Below are 14,076 nucleotides of genomic sequence, written 5' to 3'. Positions count from 1 at the left end.
TCCTGACAACCTCAAAAACCATCTCCAGAAAAGCTGTTCCTTTTCCTCCCGCGCATGAGTCCAGGCTTGGTTTTGGCAAAGAGAAACATGACTTCCTCCCATCGCCCGTCACTTGCCTCCCCATGGGGGACTCTTCCAAGGTCCTGCCACTCTTTCCTCTCAGATCTCTATGACTCCAAGGTATCCCCAGAAATATAGAACATGCCTCATTATTCTCCTAGTTGGAAACCAAGATGTCACGGGCAGGCGTGACTTCTCCAACATGGAAGTCCAACAGAGAATGACACAAAGCAGAGTGAACAGAGGACAGAGAGGGGCTACACATAACCCATCACATGGCAGCCTGCCATGCCCCCTTCTCTGGTCATATCCACTCATCTCCTCAGACAGCAATGGTGGTGGCACCCCATTTCCCACGAGCCAACAACACCAAGCACTCATACCTGCCTGGTACACTGCAATTCCCTCATGGTGCCATCTGGCTTCAGCCTGTCCACACCCCACTGTGGCAGCCACACAGGCCAATGCTCAAATGAACTTTTCAAGCCAGGGAACCGGGCAAGAGAAAGGTGAGGAAGAGGAAGATGAGGAAGCTGCAAAGTGTCAAGCCATGGCTTCAGCCAGCCCCTCCAGCCTACTAAGCTTCTTGAGCAAAGCTGTGGCTTGTGTACCCCTGTCCCAGATTCAGGGGGGGGCCCAAGGAAGGGACTGCTGCTGCTGCCTCTGCGTGGCCTTCCTTCCCTCCTCCTCGGATTTCAGCCCCTCACAGCCGTGCTTATTATCTGGCGTACAACAGCCCCCCAATTACACGGATGCCGCAGCCACGAACACTGGTAATTAAAACTGGGAACGGGCGTCCTGGAGTCTGTCCCTGTCCCTGGGCCTCTTTGTCCTGCAAAGATATTATTGGAAAAAGCGGGAACACTCGGCAGCAGCAGCAGCAGGGACAGATGCGGCCAGAATATAATGGGACTCGGCTCCCGGCGGAGAGGCTGTGACAGGGTGCGGGGTGGGCAGAGATGGGCAGGACTCGGCTTTATTTCACCTCCTGCTGTGGGGGCATGTCCAAGGAAGGATGGAATTGCCAGTGAACATCTGGGAAGGGTGCAGAGGACTGAAAGTCCCTTAAGTTCCGCTTCCTGCTTCTGAGCAGGCCTCCCATCACTATATGCGTGTGCCAGTCTGTAGCTCTGATCCTAGTGCTGTTCACGGTCCTGCCCCAGCCAAGGGTACAGCTTGGCACTGCCTGGCTCACTCTAGACTTGAGTGCCCACACGTCTTGTGACAGCTGCAACCCAAGCTCCTGTTCCATCTGCCCAAAGGGCTCCTAAGCAGGTACTACCGATGGGCATGACCATCTGATGCAGGGGGAGCTTTGTGTATAGGCAGGCTCATTCGGGCAGAGCTGGAGACTACATCTCCAGAGATTCCTCCTGCACCCCCACTCTGTGTTACTGCTGCTGCTCTTCCTGTCACCATGGTTTTACCCAGAAGCAGCCACCAGCAGGAGAGCAAGTGCTTTACCTGTCTTCGGGGAAGAGTTCTAAAAAGAGGCGCTGACCCCCGCAGCTCAAGGTCCTAAGCGGAAGTTCCTGTGCTCATTTGGGAGCTGCCTTAGAAGCATCAAGAGCCCATCCTCCTAGTGAAACCCTGTGGGGTCCTCCCCGCCTGTCACTGCTATCACCAGACTTCCCCCAAAAATGGCATTTTCCCTCCCTCCTTTGATCATTAGCAGCTAATGGACCCGCTAAGAGGCTCGTGATTTAATGGGTTAATTAGGAAGAACATTGGCTGTTAGATCATCTGTTTCTGGCACTTGGGGGTGTAAGATCATCTGTGAGTCTGTGTTTGATGGTGACAGTTGGGGGGGCAGCAGATAGCACCTCTGAGAGGGAGACCCTGCTGCTAGGATCTAGACACAAATGAGGTGCAGAATCCCCCTACACCCCTAGGGGGTACGACTCAGAGAGAGGAATTGGGGCTATTGTATCTGTCTCCCCAAATTTGCATCCTGGAAATCAGAGCCAGGTGCTCAGAGGAGGTCTTTCAGAGGGGGTCAGAGCATCCTCAAAACCATTTTCATGCATTTCCACTAACCTGATGGACATATAAAGATCCTCTCTTTCCTCCCCTCCAGCCAGCAGAGGTAGTGAGACAAACCCATTGTTGATAGAGCAAGCAAAGGGCCAGCATTAGAGACACAAGTTGCAGTGGGACTGAAATGAAGGAGGAGGAGGAGGAAAAAAAAAATTCATCTGCCTGTTCTGAACCCAAATTTCTGCAGCTTCTGTCACTTCTGGTCCTCTCTGCACAATGAGCAACTTGGGGTGACCTTCTTAGTCACCCACCAATTGATTGTGAGAATCCTCTTGGGCCCCCTGTCAAGCTAAGCTCATTACCATAGTCCTTGGCTTAAAAAAAAAAATCTCTGCTTTCCAAGCTGCCTGCCTGGTCTAGATCCAGGGCACAGTGAAACCGTTCAACATCACTGTGGTGGCTCATTTTCTAATTAGTGATGAGGGGAGGGGTTAGGACATACCTGGGTGGACTCAGGGTTGCCTCCTGATTCTGTGCTCAGGGATCACTCCTGGTGGTGCCAGGAAACCATAGAGGGTGCCAGAGATCAAATCCAAGTTGGACAGGTGCAAAGAGAGTGCCTTATCTCTCTGATCCTTCTAATATGCCTCATCACATACCAGAGGGCCAGATCGCTGCCTGTAAAAGGCCTCAGAATCACCTGAGAAGGTGGGTAAAGAGAAAGGGAACCAGGATTTAATACTTCTGAGTCTGCTCAGCATATACTCATCTTGGAACACTAGAGAGCTCATGTCTGCCTTATTACCCAGCACTCACACACCAGTTCCTGAGCTCAGGATAGGGAGCCACTCACTTACATTCTTTTCTGTTCCTCCCCCACCCTGATTCTTCCAAAGGGGTTTATTTTGAGTTTCCTGTCATGCCACCTTTTCATGTGCCTATTTCCTGATTATTTACATAAAGCATCATAGACTTGGACTCAAGAAAAAAGAACCCCCCCTTCGTTCCCCCTAACCCCCCCTCCACAATCCAAAGTACTGTACTTAGCACTCATCTGTTGGTTGAGAACCAAATGCTGGTGTACACATCTATGGAATCAATCCCTTTCCAGATGATTCCATGTAAAGATGGCGGCCGCATTGATCAGATGAGTCTTCTCTATTGGCAACCATCTCTTTGGCTTTGAAATGGCAGCATCTGGTAGAACATGACCTCAAAGCCGACAATGATCTATTTCACTAGATCAATACAAACAGCCCACTGCCCCCAAACCACTAATTTGATTCATCAGACCCATCGTCAAAGCTCTTCTCTCTATCAGGTGGGCCTGTGTAGACCCAGTCTGGGTAGGGTGTGTGTGTGTGTGGGGGGTGATTTCTCTTGAGCTAGGCCTGGCGAGTCGATCATCTATCTGCTTTTGGATCAAGTATCTGATTGCTCACAAATTATACAAATCACATTGATTACTGACAAATCATAATGTTTACGGAGCACTATTTGGCTTTGGCTCCAGAGCATGACTAGGTATTTAATTAACTACCATCAGATATAATTTACCCTGTTACAATGACCAGAAAAGAGATGACTGTCGATTTCACACTGTGGAGCCAATATTCTGGGCCTGGAGAAGGAAACAGATGCTCAGGGAGGATCATGGAATCACAGTTTATGATGCTCAACCCAGGAGATGCCTGAGGGTCTTGATCCTTCTTGGTTCAAAAAGCTGAAACATTTATTTTCCCTTTCCTGGTGACCAGTAAACTAGATAATTGCCTTCCTTTCTGTTTTCACTGTGACTATCAGAAAACTCAGAATTCTTGCTATACATAAATATACACATTCATATTAAATATTCATATTTAGATATAACAACCTCGAGGGGGGCCAGAGCAATAAATATAATACAGCGGGAGGACATTTGCCTTGCATGTGACTGGCCCATGTCCTATACCCAGCATTCCAGATGGTCCTGAACTCTATAGGAGTGATTCCTGAGTGCACAGCCAGGAATAACCCCTGACTGCTGCTGGGAACAGCCCAAGAACAAAACAAAACAAAACAAACCCCATAATCTTGAGTGTTTCTGTGACCTGGATACATGCATTTGACCAAACTTGACTTGTTATTTCCTGCCATGTGAATTTTATCATGTCCTAACTATCAACTCTCTTGGGAAAAAGTCAGTCGTGGCTTACAGACCAAAGATGCAGGCTTCACAATCTTCCTGTGATTTGCTAAAAAGAGGCGGGGAAGGGAGTGTCAGGATGACCCAAACCAAAACTTGCAAGAAACTTCCTGGTACAACCTTTGTCTCACCTTAACTCTAAAACCAGCGCCATGTTCTCCTAGAAGAAACATCATGCCACGCCACACCATGCCACATCATCCTGTGGAGATGCACTCAGGGATGAAGCAGATACAACTTAAATTGGGCACTGCCCAGGTGAAGGCATCTATGGTGGCCAGTGGGGTGGCTCTCAAGAGAACATGCACCCTCAGCTGCAATCCTCAAATCATCCCATGTGGCATCATTTACATTTTTTCCATGCCATGGAAAATTGAGGTCTGCTCCAGGAAAACACAGACATCTTGAGGAAATTTGAAGTCTCCAAGATGTTTGTTCCATCCATGCACAATGGGAAACAGGAAGGCATTCCTAATGTGTTAAGGCCCCAAGGTTGGCAGAAGCCAACCAGAAAAAGAACCTTGAGAGCATAAGTCAGGGATTGGGAGTGGTAATCTCCAGCCTTTCTGTCCTTGCAACCCCACTCAGGATCACCACTTCCCAAGAAATGCTGGGAACTCTTCAAACATGCCAAAAACCTAGGGCCCTCCTTAAGTGGAAATGCTTGTGATTCCTGCACTGGGAAATTGACAGCTTGTCTTACAAATTTCTGCCCAAGCAGCAGCTCTGTGTAAGCACTGATGAGGGGAAGAGAGGAGGAAAAAACCCTTTGGGGTCTCCGACCATCTTCTCACCCTCTCTGGGCACAGTATTGGGGTTGAGGGGGGTCATCCCAGGGCCTAGGAACCCAATAAAAAAGGATATGATTACAAATGCTTGGGAGGGAGGCTAAAGAGAGACACCCAGCTTTGCTATGTCCTGGGCAATTTGGCTACAGAAAATAACAAGAAATGAGATCATAAAAGTAGCAAATCAACCTGCAATTGCTTTGCTTCAGGGCACTCCCAGACCTGTTTTCTGCTTGGTTCTTCCAAGTCAACTTGGATGGATAAATGGGTCCCCGTGGCCCAAAATCAGCTTAAGTGGGGTGAGAGATTTGGTCGGGAGAGATTTTACCCCCCTCAACTCTTGAGCTGAGTGTCCAGAGCAATGACAAGCCACATCTCTGGTCATTGGAGAGGGAGAGGAAGAGGAAGAGGGGTTGATCCAGGTGCCCCAACTTGAAGTTACCTTATGGAGTCTGCCTGGGGAGGTGACATGAAGAAAAGGGGATTCCTGGCCCTCAGAAGAAGGCATGACCATCCCACTTCAGGGACTAGCTGGTCCTTTGCTGTACCATTCCTCAGCCCTGCCCTGATCTCCACGCCCTGCCCTTGGACTAATGCCAGACCACACACTGCCCACTACCTCACCTACTCGTCGGGGTCTGCAGAGACATAAAATTAAAATCCTGTCTCACAGACCAAGCATTCTGTGGGTTTGCTGGCTGCCTAGCCCCCTGGGATGCTGTAAAGGAAGAGAAGGTGCGGTATGTATACAGGTTTTACCACGCCTGTTGCCCACCTGACCATGATGGGTTTCTCTCCATACTGTGATCCTGGGGACCCCACCCCAATTATTCCAGAGAGTCCTGGGATATGAGGATAAAGCCATAGCAAAAGGAAGATGGAGCCAGAGAGAGACTATGTGGATTCATACCTGGAGCCCAGCTCTGCATGGGAGAATGCTCTGATGGTGCCTCGGAGAGAATCCAGACTTGGAGATGGGTGTAGGTCATGAGGAATGATGGATAAAAGCACTTGGGTTTAGGAGATCAAGGGAATAAGGGGCTGGGTAGCAGCTAAAGGAAGTTAGTAATATGGGGCCAAGGAGATGGCTCAGTGGTCAAGATAAGGGCCTTGGACATGGCTCAATAGTTGAGAGATGGGGCCAATGAGATAGCTTAGTGATAGAGATATGGGGCCAAGAAGATTAGGAAGATTACTAAGTGGTAGAGATATGGGGCCAGAGATATGGCTCAGTGATTGGGATACAGACCAGGAAGATGGATCAGTGGTCAGGGGTATGTGCTTTGTTCCCATGTGCTACCAGGTGTGACTCTGGCTCAAATACCTCTGTGGCCTCAGCCCTGGCACTGAAATGTCCAACTCTTATGGTTGAATATCTCTGGAAGTGGATCCCTAAGCCCAAAGGGCATGGTTTCAGAGCCCTGCCACCCCAAAATTCCAATCTTGAGCTTAATGGTTGCTTTATTATGGAGTATGTCTGCAGTCACCATAAGCTCATGTGCAGAGGATCACATTCTCTTCAAAATGTGTTCAGCCCTAGGACAAAGTTAATGCCCTCTGGTGGGACACTAGTCCACATGCTTTTACTGGGCTCTATGGGCAAAGCCAAAAGCCTCAGGGGTCTCCAAGGGGGAACAGGCGGCTGCCCCCTCCACGCCTGTTCACCTTGTCTGGGTGCTGGGCTGGGGTGAAGCCTGGGTGCAGGGCCTGAGATCGAGTGAGCATTAGTGAGATAGAGTTAGATGGAGTGAGAAATCTCACATCATCGGCCTCCCCTCTGCAGAGCCCTGGCCAGACTTTAACTCAAGCGGGAGCCTCGAGATTGCTGCCAACTCTCAAGTGGGCTGGCAGTCCCTCCCCACTCTCTCAATGCTCTCAATGCCCCAGCTCCCAACAGTCTCCATACCCCTTCTTCTAGGCCAGCAGTATTTTCCTTCCTTCCTTCCTTCCTTCCTTCCTTCCTTCCTTCCTTCGCTTCCTTCCTTCCTTCCTTCCTTCTCTTCCTTCCTTCCTTCCTTCCTTCCTCCCTCCCTCCCTTCCCTCCCTCCTCCCTCCCTCCCTCCCCTCCCTTCCCTCCCTCCTTCCCTCCCTCCCTCCCTCCCTCCCTTCCCTCCCTCCCTTCCCTCCTCCCTCCCTCCCCTCCTCCCTCCCTCCCTCCCTCACCTTCCCTCCCTCCCTCCTTCCTTCCTTCCTTCCTTCCTTCCTCCTTATTTCCTTCCTTCCTTCCATCTTTTTTTTCTTTCTTCCTCCCTCCCTGCCTCCCTGCCTCCCTCCCCTCCTCTTTCGTTCCTTCCTTCTTTCCTTCCTTCCTTCCTTCCTTCCTTCCTTCCTTCCTTCCTTCCTTCCTTCCTTCCTTCTTCTCTTCCTTCCTTCCTTCCTTCCTCACTCCTTCCTTCCTCCTTCCTTCTTTTCCTTATTTCTCTTCTCCTATTCTCTCTCTCTCTCTCTCTCTCTCTCTCTCTCTCTCTCTCACACACACACACACACACACACACACACTTGAGTGTGTGCACTCAAAGTGCCCACAGTCAATGCCCCTAAACCACACAAGGCTTGTTTGCCGTGAGTCCAAGTGACTTTTCACCAGTGGCTGGACCTGCTCCCGTCCAGAACAGAGAAGCTGCGTGAACCAAGATCGAGGTGCTGACTCAGGCCCTGGGCATGATGCCGACTCTCAGCAGTTTGGGACATTTGTAACTTTGCCATTCTGCGGGGCACTGCTCGATGGGCCACACGTGGCTCTGGTTTAAGGCGCTTGGGTTACCCCACCAGTCTGGGTCTGCAGGAGCAGATGGGAGCCTGGGGGACAGAGTGAAGGCCAGAAGAAGCAGCCTGAACTTTTGCAGGAAGACACGGGAGGGGGGGACTGCACACAGCTAGGTCAGCACATGGGGGAAACACACACACATACATACATACATACATACTTGCCATCACACCTCTGTGAATTGAAGGTTTCCAAGACAGTGCTGAGCCCTCCCAAGCATCCCACTACCATGTGCGGTGCCCTCCTTAAAGTGCCCTGCAGTGTAGAAAGGGAGGATGAGTAGGACAGGGAAAGTCAGCACCCAGGGGTGTGGTAACAGGAGACACTAAGGAGAAGGGGTTTCTCCAGTGTCAAGATGGCCCAAGAATTGGGCAGTGAGCTCATGCAAAGGTGGAGAGCCCTACTGGGTCAGTGTCTAATCAGGTACACCATTGACAATTGCACAACCGAGCTGGTCCCGCACATATTCTTATCCCCCAGAATTCTCAAATCAGAGAGCTCTCTCTCTGCCTTGCTGTGTAATGCTGGCTCCAAAATCATGAGCCCCTGCACCAAACCCATCCTCCTGAGCTCCAATCTTAGGTGGAGCTTGTGGAGCAAAGGATTTTGGGAGGAGTCAAGTACCCCTCCATAGCCTCACACAGAGTAAGGTGGTTCGAGGGAAAATAGGGAGCAGCAAAGCTGCATGGGGGCTCCAGGACCCCCAAAGCAGTGGGCCTATGGAACTGGGCCACTCTGCCCAGTTCAGGGCCCCCCAAAGAGGGCAAGTGCGAGTGTGGACTTCCTCCTCCTGCCCTGCCCTGCTGTACCCCTTTCCTCTCCTTAAACTTAGGGATAGAAATGGTTCAACTTCCCTGAGGCTCAAGAGGAGATGAGGATATGAGGCAAGGCCAGAGGAATAATACCACCTCATCACCCCACCACCAGCCCTCAAATTACACATAATAAAAACCTCACCCAGGTGCCCAACTACAGCAAATTCCCGGGGGTGCAGATGTCCATGCTGAGCCCCTTGAGGTGGAAGAAACTTTCCCTTTAAGGCTAAATATAACCTAAAACACACACAGCTGGACGCCCAGTGTTTTCCAAATACTCGGACGACCTACCCACAAGCCCACCAGCGCCTCTGTCCCTGCTCCAGTGTAAACACAAGTGGGGACCAGGGAACATCTGGGCTTTCAAAGGGTCCCTGAGGTGGGGAGAAGCTCCCTGTGCAGACTCCAGGGACTGGGAGTGTTCTGGGGTGCCTGTAGCACACAAAGGGCTCTTGGAGATTCGCAGACCCACCCTAGAGACCTCTGTGGTCATGGGTCATGACAAAGGGATCTTCCAAATCTCTATGTAGAGGAGGTTCATACCTTAGTGAGCACAGTGGAGATCCTGGAACCAGATCTACCTATCTAACTGGAAGGTAGATCTGGTTCCAGATGGAGGTATTTTTTTTGGGGGGGTGGGTGTCACTGGGAGTGTAACTGAGACTCAGTTTGCCCTTCTGTGAAATGGGAAGAAGAGATACAGCATCTCTCTCCAAAGCGGCTGATGAGGGCTACACGCGCACACACACACACATGTATATACAGACACACATATACACACAGCACACACATGAACACACATAGCTGGGGATTAATCAGAAGAAACTGAAATAGTGAATCTGCTGCCCTAAAACAAAGCAAAATCAAGTGGCCTTGTTCAGCGAGTGCCAGAGCGGCTGTAGGAAGCAAACTCTTCTAGACAACCAACCCACAGTATCTGGGTCTCAGACCCATAGCACAACTTCAGTCGGTTTCCTTGTTCCCAAGGACACACGCCCCAATTTCCTCCCTCAGAGGTAGAGAGTGCCCTGGGTTATTATTAGCATTATTTATAATGGCGGACATTCCCATCACCCAAGGGTGCAGTGACCTGACCCCCCCCCACGCCCCATTTTCGCATCTTTAATAAAATCCTGCATCCTTCCCCTCCACCCTCCCTGCAGGTAATTAAGACAGGCCGAGAGGCTGCTCTAGCAAAACCAGCTCACTGTCTTGTCTCAGAAGCGCCTTTGCTGGAATTATTACATAAGCGACAGCCTCTCTGAGCTGCTTGGGGGACAGGGAGCCACACTGGATTCCCCTTCCAAATTCCTTCCCCACAACTGTGTTCCCCACCCCATCCTCCTTCCCTCCGTGCCTGAGGTCAGCTTCCACCGGACCTTCCTCCACCTTCTATCCACTCGGTCACACCCCCCACCGTAATATAGCATAGTTTATTACATAAGTGATTTATTGCATGTACCTTAATGTATAAGGAGCAAAAACTTGTTTAAAATAAATCCAACTGAGAGGATAATCTCTATGGGCAAAATGTACTTTGCTTTAATTTCTCTACTGGGTATTACACACTATATAATTGCCTTAAACACAAACTGCAGGCACTAATTTAGCTTGGCACCAATATCTGGCGTTGCAAAACACTCAAGTTCCATGCTGGGCTCTGCTACAAATCCTTTGCTCCACCAGAAGAGACGCTACAATAGCCCTTAAAGAAATACTTAGCTACAGGGGCTGGAGTGATAGCACGGTAGGGAGGGCCTTTGCCTTGCAATGTGGCTCATCCGGGTTCGATCCCCGGCATCCCATATGGCACCCCCCTAGCCTGCCAGGAGTAACCCCTGAGTGCCGCCGGGTGTGACCCCCCCAAAAAAAACCAAAATAATAAATACAACCAACTATTTTGTACAGGCTACATGGGATGCATGAACTTAAAGCCACCAGGGCACATGGCCACAGTCCCCCAAAGCTTAGGAGCAGGCAAGAGAATGGGATTTCTGATGAAAAACTCCAATTCTCAGAGCTGGAGTGATAGCACAGTGGTGGGGCATTTTCCTTGCATGTGGCAGATCCAGCACCAACTTTGGTTCGATCCTCGGTTGTCCCATGTGGTCCCCAGAGCCAGGAGTGATTTCTGAGCGCATAGCCAGAAGTAACCCATGAGCGTTACAGGGTATGGCCCCAAAATCACACAAACAAAAAATAAAATAAAAAAAGCTCTAATTCTCTTGGGGATGCCCATGAGCATTCTCGGTAGTTAAAAGGATGTTTCATCTCAACTCCCCAATCTTTCACTCACCCCTAGTGACCCAGCTACCCAGACCCATCCTTAGGATCAAACTGCAGCTTTGCTTTCTGTTGAAGCCCAGCACTATGTCCCCAAGCTAGTGTCTCTGAGAGGAAACACACCGTTAACACAGCAACGAGGAAGCCCCATCTGCAGGGTCTGTGTTTGCCACTGGGGTACTGCTCTTCCGTCTTGTACCCATTACACATACTAAGAAACTGAGGCGCTGGCCAGTACCTGAGCTCATAAACCCCAGGCCCATGCTTTAAACTCAGCACAGCTCTTAAGGCCTGATTGATTCACTCTCAGCGCTTAACCATATCTTTTTCCAGATGCCTGTCTCAGCCCCTTCTTGGAAAACACCCTTTAACTTCAAAAGAGTCGCCCTTCCACAAATACATCTGATGTTCCTTCCAAGCTCGACTTGGAGCCCAGAGGAACAGGCATAAAACCTCCAAGTCCTGCCCTCAAGAAATGCCAGTGAATCATGCTGAGTTGAGATGAGTCAGAGAGAGAAGGACAGACAATGATCAAACTCATCTGCAGAATCTGAAATAAAAAGAAAACAAAACAAAACAAGCCCCATACTAAGAGAATGATAGCCAAAGACAATAGAAATTATGGGGTTGGGGGGGTGCAGTTAGGACAGAGAAGAGACCACTAGGACAGTAATAAATAGTTGGAAATGATCACTTTGGACAAGAAACTGGAAATGAAGGGAAAGTAACATATTAGCCTGATACCCATTCAGAAATAGTTTGCAAAACATGGTTTCTGAAAAGAAAGTAAACTATCAAACTATTTTTGACTCTGTAACTCATGGTGATTTAATTAAAAACAATTAATCTGAAAGAAAGGGAAAGGAAAGGAAAAGGAAGGAAGGAAGGAAGGAAGGGAAGGGAGGGAGGGAGGGAGGGAGGGAGGGAGGGGAGGAAGGAAAAGAAAGAAGAAGAAAGAAAGAAGAAAGAAAGAAAGAAAGAAAAGAAAGAAGAAAGAAAGAAAGAAAGAAAGAAAGAAGAAGAAAGAAAGAAGAAAGAAAAGAAAGAAAGAAAGAAAGGAAAGAAAGAAAGAAAGAAAGAGAAGAAAGAAAGAAAGAAAGAGGAAAACTCAGTGAGACAATGTGGTTGGGGTAGAGGCAAGATAGAAAAGTCTAAGAAATTTGGGATGGAGGAGAGGAAAAGCTCAACATTTCAGTGCCACGCTCTTGTGCTGGGGTACAAGCAAAAAATGCTATTAAGCCACATTTGCTCCGTACCCCAGTGATTTTTCTTAAAGAAACCACTAAACTCCAGATACTGGGCTGCAGGGGATTCAGAAATTTCTGGAAGCTGCCATCAAAGTTTGCACAAAACTCCTGTTCCAGTCTCCAGCCCACACCTGGGCCCCATCTTGATTGTCCTCCCTGGAGCCCTGCCTTGAGTGTTTCCTCTGGGGGCATCCTGAGGAAGGCAGATCTAGGGACAGAGGGAATGGAACAGAATGGAGGGAAAAGGAGAACTCATGCTTGAGGGACTCCACCCATGCCTTCTTGGTTGGGACCCCCCCAGATCTAGGAGAGTGGATTTCTCAGGCACCCCTGGAATCCTGTGCTCTTAGTGCCCCAGTGAACACCAGAAAGTGAAAAGGATGATGAATATGTCAAGTCAATTAAAATCCTGATTAAGGAAGTCCGGACCTCACCCCTCTGGAGACACACAGGCAATATAGACCTTGATTTTCAACCATTCTCTAGAATATTACCTGATCAAAAAGACAGAAAAAACTCCATGCTATTCTCTTCTTGGTGATCTGTCCCCATACAGATGCCTTGCTGCCTCTATGCCAACAGGAGCACAGTTTTGAAAGATCCTAGAACATTACTCATCCCCTTTGGAGATGGGAGGCAGGTATTTCAAACATTATTTCTTTTCAATTAATTAACTTTTTTTTTTTGGTGGGGGGAGCCACACCCGCTGTGGTCAGGACTTACTCTGGCTCTGCTCTTAAGAATCACTCTGATGGTTCGTCAGGGGACCCTAAGGGATGCCCAGGATCGAACCAGGTCAGTCGCACATACAAGTCAAGGGCCCACTCCACTGTCTTATCACTCTGACCCCTCTCACTTTGCTTTAAGTCTGGACACTTCCTCCCTCCTCCTCTTCCCTCAGGAGTGGGGGATAAGCATTCCCCATTCTCCACCCCCCACAGAAAGCCCCTCCGAACATATGTGTATGCGGAAGAGCCCGCGTTGGAGAAACAGATGGTGGGACGGCGGAGGCGGCTGCCAGCCCGGCGGTGGCAGGCAGCGATCTCAGCAGACATGACTTGCCAGAGCCGCACATTTGAGGCCCGGGCTGCCGAGGCGAGCAGATCTGCGCCTGCCCTGCCATCCGCGGGGGCTGCTGGTGTTTGAAAACAAGCAAAGCTGCTTTTTTTTTTTTTTTTTTGCGGGAGCAGCAAGTGAGGACACAGCTCAGCGGCGGCACCACTGTGGTACATATGTTGGAGATGGAGAAATGTTGTGCCAGCAAAGACCTGAAAAACTATGCCTACTTGGGTGTTTTGTCACGAGTCTCTTTGATTTCTTTTTCTTCTCCGTGAGCAGCATAGATTTCTTTTCTTTTGGGGGGTCAGGGAGAGGTGGGAAGGGTGGGAGGCATTCCCTACCACAACTCTTCATATAAAAGGGTTATTGGGGCTGAAGCAAAGTGGAGAGGGTGTTTGCCTTGCATGCGGCTGATCTGGGTTCCATCCTGGCATCTTCTAGGGTTCCCTGAGCATTGCCAGGAGTGATTTCTGAGTGCAGAGCCAGGAGTAACTCCTGACCGCTCACAGGTGTGGCCCCCAAATCAAAGGAAATAAAAGGGGATTTGCCAATGGTCCACCCTCTCTTACTATCTCCTTGCTATCCTTGTAAATTGGGCAGAGTGAACGCCTGGGGAGCCAGAGCTGGAGTTGGTTTGTAGAGGTGCATTTGCACTGGGCAAAGGGCACAAGCCCTGTGCAAAATCAGAGCAAACCAGCTCACAGGCGAGATGAAGCAGAATCTCCTGTGAGCAGAAAAATGGTGTCAGTTATGGGATCTGGGCCAGGGGAGCCTGGACTCTGGAGAGAATGGGGTGATGCTCCAAGACTTTCCCTCCTCTGAGCAGAATGAAAAGCTCTGTCTGCAGAGGGCTCTTAGAGGTCCAGGGATTTGTGGGACTGACAGCCCCCACGGG

General features: G+C 49.7%; 1 protein-coding gene across 1 annotated transcript in view; it reads right to left on the bottom strand.

Moving 5' to 3' along the window:
* Nucleotides 1-14,076, bottom strand: part of WWOX (WW domain containing oxidoreductase) — a 646,006-nt gene that overhangs the window by 128,812 nt on the left and 503,118 nt on the right. The window lies entirely within an intron of this gene.

The sequence above is a fragment of the Suncus etruscus genome, chromosome 14, assembly GCF_024139225.1.
Source record: "Suncus etruscus isolate mSunEtr1 chromosome 14, mSunEtr1.pri.cur, whole genome shotgun sequence".
NCBI lineage: Eukaryota > Metazoa > Chordata > Mammalia > Eulipotyphla > Soricidae > Suncus > Suncus etruscus.
The sequence above is the reverse complement of the archived record's forward strand: the minus strand, read 5'-3'. Positions and strand labels throughout refer to the sequence as shown.